This window comes from Staurois parvus, unplaced genomic scaffold, assembly GCF_062004578.1.
Source record: "Staurois parvus isolate SC_StPar_1 unplaced genomic scaffold, SC_StPar_1.0 ptg000076l, whole genome shotgun sequence".
In the NCBI taxonomy this organism is placed as follows: domain Eukaryota; kingdom Metazoa; phylum Chordata; class Amphibia; order Anura; family Ranidae; genus Staurois; species Staurois parvus.
Window position 1 is genome coordinate 1,314,411 of NW_028317872.1, and position 17,205 is coordinate 1,331,615.

General features: G+C 40.2%; 1 protein-coding gene and 1 pseudogene across 2 annotated transcripts in view; one reads left to right on the top strand and one right to left on the bottom strand.

The window, feature by feature from the left end:
- The first annotated feature begins 389 nt into the window (after positions 1-389).
- Positions 390-17,205, top strand: part of LOC149469302 (uncharacterized) — a 56,889-nt gene continuing 40,073 nt past the window's right edge. Inside the window, exons 1-2 of one of the 2 annotated variants that reach the window (XM_089669423.1) lie at positions 390-753; positions 3,130-3,203. The gene's annotated coding sequence lies outside the window, so the exon portion shown is untranslated. Of the gene's footprint in view, positions 754-3,129; positions 3,204-14,459; positions 14,569-17,205 lie in introns of those variants that run through there. The other variant, XM_089669424.1, reaches the window with a different exon arrangement.
- On the bottom strand, positions 9,108-13,712 carry LOC149469303 (uncharacterized; annotated as a pseudogene).

Genomic DNA, 17,205 nt, shown 5'->3' on the forward strand with positions numbered 1-17,205 from the left:
TGCACACATACATATAGCTCTTTCTTTAGCCCCACTGAGAACTGTGCTGGGAACACCCTCTCAGCCCATCCAAAGATTAAACTTGCGCCATATAGATGTGGACTCTAGGCCCTAAACCAAAAACAAGGGGATACATATATGCACCAATCAGCAGATAATGTGAGAAAGACATAAGTAAGGTCCATGTATTCCAACACTGACTTCATGCTCTAAAGTACTTTGACATTCACATTGTACAAAACGTGGTCACTGTACAATGGAGACAGGCTATCAATTGTGTCTAGGTAGGAACCAACCTTAGAAATGATGTACGGTTTGAACGTCTATATGATGTATGACCATACTAATGCAATGACTTGTCCACATATGTTCTTTTTTTTGCAGGGGATGCCGGCTATCCGCAGCTGACGTGGCTGATGGCTCCAGTCAGGTACCCCCAGAGCCTGGCCCAGAAACGCTACAACAAGGCTCAGGCCAAAACCAGAGCCATCATCGAGCAGACCATAGGTCTGCTCAAATCCCGTTTCTTGTGTTTGGCCAGGCCTGGGGGGGAGTTATTATACTCTCCTCAGAAGTCTGCCAGGATCATCCTCGCCTGTTGCCTCCTACACAACATCTGCCAGGCGAGGAATGATTCCTGGGAGACTTCTGAGGTGAGGGAGCCGGAAGTCCGTCAGCTGCGCGTGTCCCGAAGCTCCAATACAGATGATGGGATGGCCACGTGAGCTGACCTCATCACCCGCTACTTCACATGTACGTATTCTACCATAGGTAGATTCAATTTGTTGCAGTTGCAGTCAATTGGGTCCTTGTTTTGGTCTTGTATAATCGTTATCTTAAATTAAGTTATATCTTTTCAAGCCATTGAATTGGCTAGTATATCTGAGGTGGGAAAATATTAGTCTTAGTAACAGACTACAATATTACCAAGAATGATCCACACAAGGATGGCCAAGTACAGGTCTTATTTATTGAACAAGAAAGTAAAAGTTTGACAGAGCATATGGAAATTGGAGAGCAAAGATTAGACCTAATGTAAGTTCGTCCTCCAAGTTAAAGGTTTTCCATTTGATTTGTTCAACAATCAAACTCAGCAGATATCAAAAAGGTAGCTGCTGACTTGTCAAATACAGACACTCAACGCTCCCTCCATCCAGCAGGGTACTCACCATGACTGGTTTTATCAGCCATCTTCTCGCCCTGGCACCACCATCTTCAATGTGTGCCCCTGTCTGTGACAGCTTTTGGCTTCCTAAGCAGGTGCCCACTACACATGCTTGAGTAGCGCTGCACTTTGGGAATGGTCCCGTAGTCTTCAGGGACCAGACACCTCCAAGAAAACAACGGAGGGGGTAGTAGGGCAATTTACAATTGCAGCACAAGCGGGAGCAGGTACCTGTCCCATTCAAAGACTCTATACACAAACGTGACAATCCTTAACCAGGAGCGGGAGACATGCATTAAAGTTGAAATTCCCCTTTTGGGTGGAGCTCAGCTTGAAGTGTCTTTTCTATCACTGGCTCAAAAATGGTATGAGGGGCCAAATCTGCCAATGAGATTTATACTACTCGAAAGCCAACACCCATTCAATGCTCGTGAACCAGCCCATATTGTTCTCTGGCCATGATTTTTAAATTTGTAAATTAGAAGGGGGCATTACTTTCAAACCCCAGGACGTCCTTTGCTACCCTGAACCCTACAAGAAGTAAGTGATTTGCTCCTCCAGGGGGGCCCACTCTATTGACAGGAATATTCATGTCCCAGGGCAGCATCACAGGCCACATGGGTCACACTTTTGGGTGCAGCAAATCAGCCATTTTGCACAGTCACACCACTCGTGTCTGTGCTCCGGCTTTATGCCCTCCCTAAATCACAGGGGTGACCTATGCAAGAACATCCTTTGCTACAAGAGGTCACTAATGGTAAGTCATCTCACAAACACCCTGCTGTATCAACTGATTTTCTTGTTGCCTTGCAACAGCCGTAAATGGCATGTTTGCAGACTCTCCCTCCCACGGACACAGATGTTAACCACATGCCCTCCTGAGGATTTCACCTCTTCCTGACCAGGCCATTTATAGCATTAAAGCAATGCGTTACTTGAACTGACAATTGTGTGGTCATGCAACGCTGGCCCCAAATGAAATGTAAATCCTTTGTATCCCAGAATTTTAGCTTTCATTTGGAGTAATTTTGTGACCTGTGTGTTTTGTAATTACTTGCGCTAGATCACCCAAGCCATTCACTTTTGTGACTCAAGCAATCTTTCTCCCTTTTTGAGATTAAACATGTCCATTTCTGTAGTGCAAAATGTATTCTGCTCCATGTCTTTGCTGCCTAAAATCACAATACATGTAAATTTTGTTGCTGCTGTGAATGTTCGAGTGTCTACAAATGGCAGAATAGATCCTGTTTTAATGGGGTTATTTGTATTGGTAATGGTGGGGAGCAGTAATTTATAGCGGGACTGCGGCAGACATTCTTGCCACTGGGGGGAATTAACTTGCTGTCCCTGACATCCCCAGTGACATCAAAACAGTGATCACTGCTGACCAAAAAGCACTGGCACTGTACTAATGGCACTGGGCAGGAAGGGATTAACATGTGGGGCGAGGCAAGGGTTACCTGTGTGCTGTTTTACTCTGTGCTGTCTGTGTGCTTCACTTTAAGGACACTGCTTAGGATGGCTGTGCTGGGCACATCCATCCAAAGCAGTGTGCACAAGCTGACAGGGAGGAGAACTGTCTTGTTTACATGCAGTTATCCTCCCCATCAGAGATGCTCAGGAATCATCGGGCACAGCCGAGTCATCAGTAGCAAGGACCCAGGGATTGACAGCCGAGGAACACGGCAACACGGCCAAGGTACGAGCACCCATGATGCCCTGTAGCAGGATACTGGGTAGAGGGTGGGTGCCAAGCATTGGTTGCCATTTTAGCCAGTGTGTAGTCAACATGACAAGTTGTCCTGGCCAATCAAACATTACATGAAGAAATGCTGTGGCTTTGGGCAAGAGAGTGAAGAGGAAGTAGAACAGCTGGCCAGTTGGGCCTATTGTCTGTGCCACCTGTAGATTTCTGAAGGAATAATTCTCTGCTATGGATCTAAATGTGTTTATTTTTCTTTCAGCTGATTAACTGCTGGAGGGGAAGGCAGATGGCGACCCTGGGAAGCCTGCTGCAATTCGCTGTCTGACATCACAGGTGGGTTTGGAAAAGTGATCTTAACAATTGTTCCAAACTACAATAATTCACATGTAAGACTAATGCCAGCCATAGACGGGTTGACAATCGGATAATTTTTAGAACGTTGGTAACGTCGGCCCATCGAACAATCGATTTTTCTTTTTGTGTTTTTTTATTTTGAAGATCAGCCAATTTTCAACCCGTCTAAGGACTGCTTTACCTGCTCTGAACAGCCGCTTGCCACAGAGCAGCCAAGATCATTCATTTAGCTGCTCCCATGCCAGCATTCCTTGGTTCCTCTCTCCTGTCCATTGCTCCACGAACAAGCACCTTGTTTTGGTGTGATCCCAAGAACACTCCTTCATGAGCCACGTAGACCAGAGAGGCAAGCTTTTCAAGCACATCATGAAATCAGGATGGGGCTCCACTTCAAGTAAGCATTAGTGTGCCTGGGGGAGGGGGGGACCTTGGGCCTTTCCAAACACAGTAGATGCTCCAAGAATGTTTCCTTGAACTCTTGAAATGGTTAAAAAGGAAAGACACTCTAGATAGCCTGCACTGAGAATTGACTGTCATGATGACGTGTCAATGATTATTTGCTCTCATTTTTCTGGAGTGGTACTGCTTGCGATTGAAGCTGGTAGAAATCCACCATCACGTCCTCCACTGACCTTCACTTGTGGCCAGTGGATATTTTGTGGCCGCGGGCAAGAATTGGCATCGAGGACCTGCATAAGGACCCTGGCATGCCTGAGGTGGTTTGGAAGCAGCACAGCAATTTGACCATCCCTTTCCTCTGTGTTGGTTTTAGGGGTGCAGAATTGCTTCTCGTTCGTGAACGGACTGTCGCCGGATATCAGAGTCCCCATATTTTCAAGATATGTTTTAGCCATGTTGGCTTATTTTTATGTTGAGTCAATTAAAGACTATTTTTTGTTACCTTAAAAAAGTGTCAGATCCTCTTGATTGTATTCCCGAGACTTAAGATGGCCAGATAATATGCAATCTGAGGAAAAGTCAGTGCAATGTCCTCCAAAAGTAGCTAAAGTCTGTCATAGGAGGACCTACCAGAACAATGCATTCATTTGGAGTGGGCCAGGCCCATACAGTACATCATGGAGGTTTGCTATGAAGGAACATTAATGTTTGGATACTTGAGCTCATGTGGTTTGTTTCCAAATATTTCTGCCCATTGCAGCGTATTGACTATTGCAGCTCAATAAAGATCAGGAATGCAGAAAAGTGTACCTTGTCCATAGAATAGCCACTGGGAGGTCCTATCTGGGCACACAGATCTGGCCTATGCATAATTGTGGAAAATGCCAATTCGGTCTGCTTTATAATATGAAGGGGTTCGTTCACGCTTGCTTCAGGGGAAACATTACAACGAATTTTGTTATTTTTCATAGGAAAACGTGGCCGATCCCTAGATGCATTGAGGTACATAGCAGATGTTCAAGATACTCCATAGAAGAACTTATTGTTCTTCCTAACTATACAGGTGGCACAGACACAAGCATACACCCAGGGCCACTGTTAGATATCACGGGGCCCCATACAGCATACCTGACAGGCCCCCACCACCAGAGAAAATATCCAAATTATATATATGGTAAAAATACACAACATTTTCTTCATGGACACAATCACAAACAAATTCCTGTTCAATCCAAATGATAAACCTGTACTGAGTTAATAAATCAAACGTTGTGTAATTGAGGGCTCATTCACATGGGTGCTGTGGCCTGTAGAGTGTGAATCAGTGTTTGTTTTTTGTGGCTGTCGCCATTAGCATGCAACCTATGTTACACTATGTGAATACTGCAGATCCTAATTTGACAAGCATATGGTTGCAGGTGTACAGCCCTGAACACACAGTGAGCATTCACGCCTTCACACTTGTCAGATTAAAACCTGTGTTCATACAGCTGCTGTGTCCCCATAGTGTAACAGGTGGCTCTAGCCACATAAACAACCCACTCATTCATGCTGTACAGACCAAAGGACCTGTGTGAATGTGGCATTTTGTGTTTGTTATATTTATTTTTTCCCAAAGCCCATTGAATTCAATGGGCTGCTTAACATGTGGAAACATGCCAAAATACTGCAGGCATGTTATTTTCCAAGTGTGTCGCACCTAACCGCACAGTAGTGTGGTGCCATGCGTTTTTGTGGCTGTGAATGGGGCTGTTTTTAATAGACGTGTGTAGGTGCAATAACGTTTTCATCATGGTACCTGCGCACATCTACAGAGGGCATTGCATTTCTTTTCTGTGCTGGAAAATGTGTGTTCTTGCATGCGTTTCTGCACCACCAATGGTGTGAACAAGTCCTAAGGGCCGGTTCACACTATAGAAACAGTCTAGATGTGTTCCTGATGGGTTTTTTTCATGCCCTTTTGGCATGCATGTTTAGTGTGTTCCAGTACATTTTGGATGCATTTTGGACATGTTTACATTGCATTTTTGTATCCCTTCCACTTATTTTTTTCTATTTTCTTTGTATTCAATGTAGTTAGGGACATGTGCGTTTTAGTACATTCAAGGACGTTTCAATGTGTTCCAGTACAGTTCTGTGCAGAAACAATGCAGTGTGGTCAACTTTGTTTACAGCACCTGCAATGCACTGAAAATGCAAGCGCTGATGTGAACTATGACATTGCCAACCACATAACCTTTTTTCTGTGCGTTTGTGATGCCGAAAAAGCAACTGAAACACATGTAGTGTGAACTGGCCCTAAAGGTTATTAGAGGTCAGGGAACGGGACTGACCAGGAATTGTGAATTCAATCAGACTAGTGGTGAAATACAATCAGCAATTGTATAATAATGTGAGATCTGAGCTGTAGCTGATAGAAAATGAGACACATTCACTTGATCAGTAAATAGATAGTTAAAGAGTGGGGCGGTGATCCATAGATTTGCATATGGGACAGGTGATGATGGGGTGGGGGAGGGGGTCAAGTTGTATAAGGAGACAGATTTAAAAGAGAAAAATGTTACAATGAAATATACACGGCATGAAACTTGCACATTTCCTAATTGGCAGAAGAACAGTACATAGGTAACATTCATCCACTTTCTAGTCATTAGGCAAAATCATAATTGATTGATCACTATTCCTGGCACTGACACAACCCAGAAAATTGATCTCCATTTTTTAGGATGTAGCCATGACTGGGATTAGAACCCATGACCCAAGTGCTGTAAGTTCTGAGCTCTAACCACTAAACCACTGTGGGAGACACAGTTTGAGCTATAATGTAGAGTAGTTACATTGTTTAAAAATGATAGAGCGAGCGCTGGTCAAATGATATAGACTAGTAAAATGGTATTACACAAGATAAATATAACCACGAACAGTAGTGCATGAACTCGTGAAAGGTCATCCACCCTTGTGACAGTGTACTACACTATTGAGCACCTTTCTGGTTCCTGTGGCTGAGCTAATTCCTCCCCAGGACCATTTGGGCACCCACCCTGATGGATGGATTGAGCTGGATGACTAACCCATAGCTGCCAGCATACCGCTGCACCCCCAGATGTGTGATGTGTATAACCCATACGCATTAATACTTTTGTTCTGGTGAGTGTAGACCAGTCCCAATGGTGGTTTACCTTTCACGAGTTCATGCACTACTGTCCGTCACGGAGAGACCACACGTGCCATTCATAGGCACTCTCTGAGTTGGTACTCTCACACGAAGGACATTCCATTATTCAGGAATGATTCTATGAACTTATTTTAGCACCATTTACAATTTTACATCATTGTTGTAATTCTTTGCACTTTTTGGTTTTTACATGCGTTCATTATTGATCACATGCATTTATAGCGCTGCACTTGTCTTTAACATAGAATAGTTACGTGATTAAAGAGAATGAAGATATATAATTATATTGGGAAATTAGAAGTATATAAATTATTTGAGATATAAGTGTGAAAATGTTTAACATTTGAATACAGAATGTATGACATTCATTATTAAATGCATTAGTTTCCTGATCATTTTGGAGAAACAGCAAAAAAAAAAAAAAAAATAGGAAATTCTAATACAGCTGTACTATTTATTACATTCTAAGGATTCTCTTTTGCGATCATAAAAACACCAATATTAATAAAGCCTGCGCTTGTGCGCCATCTAGCGAATATCTCCGGTATTGCACCTAAAAATGTGCCAGACGGGATACCACATTTACTAATAGCAAAGTAGTCAGTAGACGCTCGTTAATGAGCTTGCTAGACGCTGGTCAGACAACTGATTGATTGACCTACAGTTGTGTCCAAAATTATTCAACCCCCAATGCTGTAAAGGGGTTTAGGGACTATAGTGTACATTTGGAATTGTATTCAGAATCAAATCCTACAAGGACGTTGTAACTACCCAAATGCAACTAAAATGACATCAATTGTTTATGTAATACAGTAGTAAATGGTTCTTATGTGGTTTCTTCATTGCCACAATTATTCAACCCCTTAAAGACTACCACTCTGAAGAACAGAGGTTCATACAGGTGCTTTCCATCAGGTATTGAAAACACCTGTGGATGTCACCGAGCAGCAATCAAGCATAATAAGCACCAATTAGGCAGCTTTAAAATGACTGTGATACTCAGCTCCTTCTAGACATTTACTGGTGTGGTTACAAACATGGTGAAGGCAAGAGAATGGTCCAGGAAGACAAGAGAAGAGGTGATTTCTCTTCACAGGAAGGGCAATGGCTATAAGAAGATTGCAAAGATGTTAAACATACCAAGAGACACCTTAGGAAGCATCATTCGCAAATTCAAGGCAAAGGGCACTGTTGAAACGCTACCTGGTCGTGGCAGAAAGAAGATGCTGACTTCGACTGCTGTGCGCTACCTGAAGCGTAGAGTGGAGAGAAGTCCCCGTGTGACTGCTGAGGAACTGAGAAAAGATTTGTCAGATGTGGGTACAGAAGTTTCAGCCCAGACAATAAGACGCACACTGCGTAATGAAGGCCTCCGTGCCAGAACTCCCAGGCGTACCCCCTTGCTGTCTCCAAAGAATAAGAAGAGTCGACTGCAGTATGCCAAAAGCCATGTGGACAAACCACAAAAGTTGTGGGATAGTGTTCTGTGGACTGATGAAACAAAATTAGAACTGTTTGGGCCCATGGATCAACGCTATGTTTGGAGGAGGAAGAACAAGGCCTATGATGAAAAGAACACCTTGCCTACTGTGAAGCATGGTGGAGGGTCAATCATGCTTTGGGGCTGTTTTGCTTCTGCAGGTACAGGGAAGCTTCAGCGTGTGCAAGGTACCATGAATTCTCTTCAGTACCAGGAGATATTGGATGGAAACGTGATGCAGTCCGTCACACACCTGAGGCTTGGGAGACGTTGGACCTTTCAACAGGACAATGATCCCAAGCATACCTCCAAGTCCACTAGAGCATGGTTGCAGAGGAAAGGCTGGAACATTTTGGAGTGGCCATCGCAGTCACCAGACTTAAATCCGATTGAGAACCTCTGGTGGGACTTAAAGAAAGCAGTTGCAGTGCGCAAGCCTAAGAATGTGACTGAACTGGAGGCCTTTGCCCATGAAGAATGGGCGAAGATACCCGTAGATCGCTGCAAGACACTTGTGTCAAGCTATGCTTCACGTTTAAAAGCTGTTATAACTGTAAAAGGATGCTGTACTAAGTACTAAGATTGAATGTCACTTGGGGGTTGAATAAAACTGATAATGCTGTGAGCACAGAAAAGACATTTGTGGTTATTTCATTATAACTGTTATGTTATATTTGTCTGACCTACAAGTGCCTCTTTAATGTAAATGTAAGCAAGATGACTGAATGATCAAAAGCAATGTCAAACTGGCCAAAACACTCAATTTCAGTGGGGGTTGAATAATTTTGGACACAACTGTAAGTCTGCCTGAATGGTCAGTCTCTGCTAGTACACTCACATCTTAGTGAATCAAGGCCTTAGTGTCCATATTTGTAAACCTTCTAAACTTATATTCTTAGTGTGACGTTATCTTCAAACCTCTTATATGACAGAAATACATGATACTGTTACATGATATACAATGGCTTCACATATCTTTAGAAAGAGACAATATTCACATAAATGCATATAACCAACAATAAATTGATACTAAACTTATCACACACTATTCCTAACTAATAATTTAATTATATGAAATAATTATCTAACTAACTATATTATAGATTAGACATGATTTTCTTTATAAAAGACATATACTTTCTTTGCTCTACTGCATACCAGTATCTTTTTTACATTCCAATTTGCTATTCTTAAAACAAGCTTATGACCTGCTGACCTCTTAGACATGAATATACCATGGTTAATCTTTAACACCTGTTTTCAAAGCCATCATACACACGCAAAGTTAAAAATTACTTTACTTGTCATTTTAGAGGAGACACTGATATTAAAAGATACAGACGTCTGTTTTATGCTAAATTAATTTCTTACAATATTCCCCCTAAATATAATTTATCATATAATATTATATATACATTCATACTTCATTCATGGTCCAACTATACACGCTCTGAATCAGTTGTTCCAGATGCACCATTTTCTATAACCAGGTCAGTTAGGTCAGAGGTAACCTTCCTTCTAATAATACCTGACAGGATTTTTTCACCTTCTTTCATTTGTTTCTTAATCAATTTGTAAAATTGTTTCATTCTAATCATAATACAGATTTGAAATAAAACACATAAAATCATAATAATAAATATAATAATTAATGGGTGTAATAATATATTTCCAACAGCTGCTGTTACTGAGGTTTTTCCCCACATTGATACAGTATTTTTAAATTTTGACCACCATGAACGACCTGAAAATTCAGACCAGTCATGTTCTATCTCTAGTAGATTTCCTTGTTCATGCTTAAATATTATTTCTGCTTTCTGAAGTTCTTCAGACAAAGCAATTAATAATCCCTTATCCTTTTGTATGATCTCTGCCCATTCCTTCCATGGAAACTCATCTACTTGAGATATATTATATTGTATAGGTTTGGACATTTTTCATAAGTATATTAGTTAAATTTACTCTAATTCCATTTAAACTAATTCCTGTAAGATCTCCTTCTATACAATACAAGCCTCGACTCTGTATGTGTGCAGGATAGGAAGAAAGCTTTAACTGTTTCAGTGTCTGTCATGACTTGAAAACAGACTTTCCTCTTTCCTACAACAGTGACTAGGTCAAATTAAGTTTTTACTTTTTCTATTCTTGCTGTACATAATGAATGGTTATGAAAACAAGAGTGAAAAATACTTTTGTCCTGATTAGGCAAACATATTACTTTTGATTGAAAATGTAAACAAGAAGATAAATCTAGTTGTTCTGGTTCAGATGTATAAGTATCCAAAGCAAAATCTACAAACTGTAATTGATAATATAACAACTGAGTATTACTAACTGGCAATCCTAAGACTGTAACTGGAACTAACATTTGTTCTTTCCCAGCAATGGGAATCATTGAGGTACCAAAGCATTCATGTTGATTACATCCTACCCATTTATTTACCCATAAATCTGTATGATTTTTTGCAAATACATATTCATTAGGTAAACTTTGCAAAAGACTTAGAGGAGTTATTCCACTTTGGAATGCTTGTGCAATTATTTTAAAATTGGTAGAATACTCTGTCTGTATTTCTAGACATGTTCTGGCTATGTGGGAATGTTGTTCTCTGTCCATTAAATTCAAAGTAACATCTTGTAAGTGGACTACAGCTGGGCCTATAACCGTAGCTGTCTTCATTAACATATTTTCTAATATTTGATTTACATTTCTTTGAACTTTAATACTTTTACTACCCACTAAGCCCGCTGTTTCCAGATCAGACTTTAATGTATTAATATCCATACTATTGGTAATACTTCCAATAGTACCAACTCCTCCTAGAATTCCTTCTACGATACCTCGTTTATTCCTGTTGTTATTTTTATTATTAGCTCCAAACCATTTATCCATACCCAATTCCATATTAATTAAGTATTCTTGACATTGAGGATACTTTGATGAAATTTTCCATTCAGAAACATTAAATTTCCAAAGTATAATCACAAAATGTCCTTCTCTTAAGAGATGTCTGGGTTGGAAATGATTAATTTGAAATGGACTAGAAGGAATAAATTTTTCATCAGTACACTTAATGTTCTCAGGAGATGAAATTATAACATTTGCAGTATCACATTTCATTGGATTATTTTCTAATGATATGCAACATTCATATATGCCTCTGTCATTAAGATTTGGACTACTGTGTTGATAAATAAAGTTATTGTTAGTCCAATCTACATTTCCAAGATTACTCTTACGAATTATATTAGTAGAGCTATGGAAAAGACTACCCAAAAATTCACCATTTCTTTTCCAAGTGAATAGGGAATTTTGAGGTAAATATATTTGTGTAGTACATATCAAATTTAAATCATCCTTTCGTTCTATAATCTTAACAGCTTGAGGAGATACTTTTATATCTGGAATAATCAAGTCTACAATTGAAATAGTCACTCTCACTTTAATGTGAGCTGAACCTCTTGTTATTTGAAAATCCCATACTCTAATTACATCTCTTTCTTCATCTCTTGTAATCTTTAAGTGTTCAGGATCCATAAACTGTAAATAATATTGGGTCAAAAACCAAATATCTGTTTTGGATCCTCCTACAGAAGAAGAACCTACTCTATCTCCAGTTACATCGCCAGTCCAAATTGTAGACTCATTTCCTTTTAAAACTATGGACCAGAATCCCATCTCAGTTAAATTACATTCATATGTACCAGTTTTATTATTATGTACATATGATCCTTGCATTTTTGTAAACTTTGTTTTAGATTCTATTCTAGCTTGTATTTCAATAGAGTTACTATGAAAAAAATAAAATTGCATACAACAAGTAGCTCCATGACCTATACAAGCAAGTCCATACAAGTCTACGGCTGTGTCAATGGCACTGTATCTTGGAAAATGTCTCTTGTTTCTGGATAAAGGCAATTCTCTTTTATGCAGGGTCTAAGACTTGTTCTTCTCTGCTGGGCTGGAAAAAGTCATATAAGTTTTTAGGAATAAAAATGTCATTAATGAGAAAAGGAGTCCTGTGATGACGAATTTTCTCCTTTTAATGTTCTTTCTTTCTTTCCAATTTTCTGATGTTGTCAGTATGTCTTTTTGGAGTTTGATGTTCCTCCATATTTGATTATCAGATGTAATTTCTGCAAAAGAAATGCAGTATGGCATAAACAACTTGCATTGATCAGTGTGAACCCATATTTTTTGTTGTCTCCGTGCATTTTTAACAGAATTGAGAGGTCTTTGGACTTGTATCATTACTCCAAGTGTGTCCAAAATTTCAAAAGGACCTTCCCAATTACTTTGCCACGGCCCACTTTTTCTAAATGTTTTAATCATGACTTGTCCACCTTTCTCAAATTTTGAGGAGTGTGGAGGGATCATTTTCTGCATGTGAGTAGCTGCATGTGGCAAAATGGCGTTTAGATTGTCTTGCAACATCTGTAACCATTTGGTTTTCTCAATTGCTTCTTTCTGCAGAGTCGACAAAAACGGTTCATGTGGAAAAACAAGCGGCATTTTTCTACCTGTCATCAGTTCAAATGGACTGTATTGTGTAGATGAAGATGTTGTACTTCTGATACTCATCAGAACAAAAGGTACAGCATCTACCCATGTATGTCCTTTGTCTAACAACATTTTAGCAATTCTGGATTTGATAGTCCTGTTCATTCTTTCCACAATACCTGCAGATTGCGGATGGTATGGAACATGAAATCTTTGCTGGATTCCCAAAATGTTACACATTGCCTGCATTACTTTACCTGTGAAATGAGTTCCACGATCTGAACTGATGTCAATTGGGATCCCCCAAGGTGGAAAAACATGATTAATTAACATTCTTGCAGTTGTTAGTGCATCGTCTGTGCGTACAGGTAAAATCTCAACCCATTTTGAGAAAACATCAACAATTATGAGAGCATATTTGAAACCGTTTTTTCCTGTTGGTAATGGTCCTATATAGTCAAGTTGTAATGTGGACCATGGACCATTAGCTGGAGGAGTTCTTTGTAAAGGAGGTTTCTGTCCTTTTGGCCTGGGGTTCACTTGAGCACAAATAAGACAAGATTGAATTACATTGTCTGCAGTCTCATCCATTTTTTCCCAGAAAAAATTCTCTTTGAGAATCTCTAACAATCTCTGCTTACCTACATGGCCTAAACTTTCATGATTGTATTTTGTGAAGTCCACTTGTAAATGTTTTGGTATGACAGGACACAGAACCCCGTTTAAGTCATGAAACAAAATCTCGTTTTCAAAAACAAAGGAAGATTCTGTATCAACCTGAGAAGCAGAAAGGGACGGATCCTTTTTCTGTTCTTCTGCAAATGAGGGGATCTGTGTATCTGTTTTTCTGACTGTGTTTACTGAAACTAATTCAGATGGAGTCTCTGACTGTTCATTAACAGCTGCTTCTTTTGCTAATGTGTCAGCTATCATATTTCCTATGCTCAGTTCATCATTGTTTTTCCTATGCGCTGGTACTTTAACAATTGCATAGGCACAAGGGTTTATCCCTGCTAGTGCAAAAATTTACTCTAGTATTTCTCTGTGTGCTAAAGCTTTGTTTGAAGCATCTACAAAACCTCGTCTTTTCCAAATTGGAAGATAATCAGTAAGAGAACGCACAACATATGAACTGTCACTATAAATCACTAGTGGACCTTGATTCTCTTCTTTGTCTACAGTTAACACTGTCCCAATGGTTATCAGTTCTGCTTTTTGATGTGAAAAGTGTCCTGGAAGTCTGTGTTGTATGGCATATCCTCTCTTTGGAAACCAGATTGCATAACCTGAAAAATACTCCCATGAGACACAATAACATGAACCATCCACAAACACAGGTTCATCAGTCTTCCCTGCTTCTCTGCGAAACAGAGGAGAGTGAGTGTCTTGGACTTCACATGAACACTCAGGTTCTGATCCATTATATTCCATCAATTGAGGGAGTACATATTTAGCATTATGCTCAACCTGGATCTGTTTGGGTGATAAAGCCAACAACCATTGTGAAAATCTTTGATTGGAAACACCTGGGATGTTTTTTTCAAGGAGAAATTTCAGGGTGGAATGGGGTGTTTGTAAGATAATTTTGTTGAATCCTACAATGTGCTCAGTTGCTTTTACTGCATAGTGAACTCCTACCAATTGTTTAACAAATGTGTCAAAACCTTTCTCAACAGGTGTTAAAAGCCTAGAGAAATATGCTAGGATCCTCCAATTTCCTCCTTGTAGCTGAAGCAACACCGAAGAAATAGCAGTTTCAGATGTATGCACCTGCTGTCAGGGCTCCCAGGTATGACCAGAGATGTGTGACTGACGCAGGGAAACGCAGACTTCAGATATGGGATAAACAATATAATTTATTAACACTAACAATACAAACATAAACGCAGTGCAATACTAAACATAATACAGTGCAAACAAACCAAACCAACCACCCACAGATAACAGTACATACAAGCAAGCGTCGTCAGGCAGGCCGGGTCAATATCAATTGGGCAGGTAGGTACAGGGGGAGCAAGCGGAGAATGGTCGGGGTCACAGGCCAGGTTCAGCAGGTAGCAAGCAGCGTAGTACAGAGGGTCAAGCAGAGGGATGGTCAGGGTCACAAGCCAGGGATCAGAACAGGTAGCAAGCAGCGTAGTACAGAGGGTCAGGCAGAGGGATGGTCAGGGTCACAAGCCAGGGATCAGGACAGGTAGCAAGCAGCGTAGTACAGAGGGTCAGCAAAGGAACAGAAACAGGATGCAGGACAGATACAGGGCCCAGGACAAACACACACCAAGGCAGAGTCTGTGGGTCTGGCCATCCCTTAAATACCCCAGCATAATCAGTTCCAGGTGTTAGCTGGCTGCAAAGTTGAGTCTCTGATTGCTGGGAGCACCCGCTGGCCAGCCCTGGTACTGCAGATCAAAAGGCAGGTGAGTCCCACCATTGCTGGCCAGTCCATTCCTGACACCTGCAAAGCAAACGGTGCTTGCTTTTCTACTGTAGTTAGGGCTGGTGCTGTCTGCAAATCTTTTTTTCAAAGATTCAAAGGCCTTTTGCTGAACTTCTGTCCAAGGACCAAAACCATTTTCTCATTATTCTTTAGAAGTTCATACAGAGGTTTTGCTTTATCAGCAAATGACTCAATGAACTCTCTAGAAAAATTCACTAATCCAAGGAATTGTCTTAGTGCTTTGAATGTTGTTGGTACAGGAAGTGCAGCAATAGCATTAACCCTTTCTTGCAAAGGTTGGCGTTTACCCGGACTGATCTGAATGCCGAGAAACTTGACCTCGCGTTTCATGAGCTGAACCTTACGAGTATTCAGCTTGAGACCTGCATCTTGCAGCAGATCAAACAATTCTGCCAAAAGGGTTAAATGTTCTTGCTCATTTTCTGTTGACAACAAGATATCGTCCACATATTGTAGGATACAATCTGGCCTAGAAAATTTGGATAGGACTTCCGCTAAAGCTTGATGAAATACGCTAGGACTCAAATGGAGGCCTTGCGGAAGACGGTTAAAGGTATACTGAGAATTTGCGAAGGAGAAGGCAAATTTATATTGACAGCTTTTAGATAAAGAGATTGAGAAAAATCCATTTGCAATGTCAATCACAGAGAACACTTTTGCTTTTGCATCAATTTGGGACATTATATCTGGTGTATCTGCCACTATTGGAGCGCAGCTTGGGGTATATTTATTCAGCATTCTGAGATCTACCAGAAGCCTGAATGATTTAGGGTCATCACGTTTAGGTACTACCCATAATGGATTGTTTGTTACAGAATTTGTTTTTCTGATAATACCTTGTTGCAGAAGCTCCTGTATGACTATTGATACTGGTTCAATAGATTCTGGTGGCAATTTGTATTGCTTCTGTGGGGGCGGATCCTTGCCTTGCACGTCTACTTCTATGTCTTTAAATAGACAGGCCTCATTTTTGCCTTGGCTCCAAAGATTTTTGTATGATTTGACCAATTGTTCTAATTGTTGATTGTCACCACTATCTGGCCATTTATGGTCTGCAGCAAGCACTTCTGTTAAACAGATGCTGCTGACCTCACAGTAATCTGCTGGGTCAATTACCACAGGCTTACGATTAATGGAACCTTTCCATACAATGCCATTACCAAGGTCAATTATCCAACCTCTTCGTTGAAGGATATCTGTCCCAATGATATTCTCTGCACCTTGACAATACCAAATATCAATCTCAGTATCCAAATAATCAGGGATTTCAAATGAAACATTTTTACACATTGAAGCTTTCGAATTACCTGATCCGGTAAATCCAACAACTGTACATACTGTTGCATCTGTCAAAAGAGGTAATCTTACACCAGTAATAGAGATTTCAGCACCTGTATCAATTAGAAACTTGAGCTTTTGTCCATTCAATTTTGCTTTAATGTAAGGGCATCCACATTTATCTAGACATATTGGTGTTACATATTCTAGATCATGAGACTTTATTTCCTTTTTATTGTCTAGTCACGGAGTAGGCAATAATGGAGCTGAATTAACAGTGGTTGACTGCAAGTTCTTTTCAGTCAAACCGCTGCTGACCGATAACTCTCTGATTTGTTTTATCAGAGGAGCATAGGGAGAAGAAGATTGAGTTTCCTTCTGACTAGGAGGAGCAGATGGTTCAAGAGAAATAAGTCCATTTTCTTTACCTAAATTTCTTGAATCCTTTATCTGCATATCCTTTAAGAATTTGTTACACTTCCATTTTAAATGTCCAGGCTTTTGACAGTAGTAACAAGTTATTGGCTCTCTCTGTCTCACCTGCTTGTATCTGTCACTTTTACTAAGAGCAGTCATTCCTGTCTTAGCTGTAGTTTGACCGTTCCTATTTAAAGTGTCATTTTGAACTAGAGCTATCTTAGACTTGAGATAGTTCTGTTTCATTTGTCTTCTGATTTTATCAATGAATGA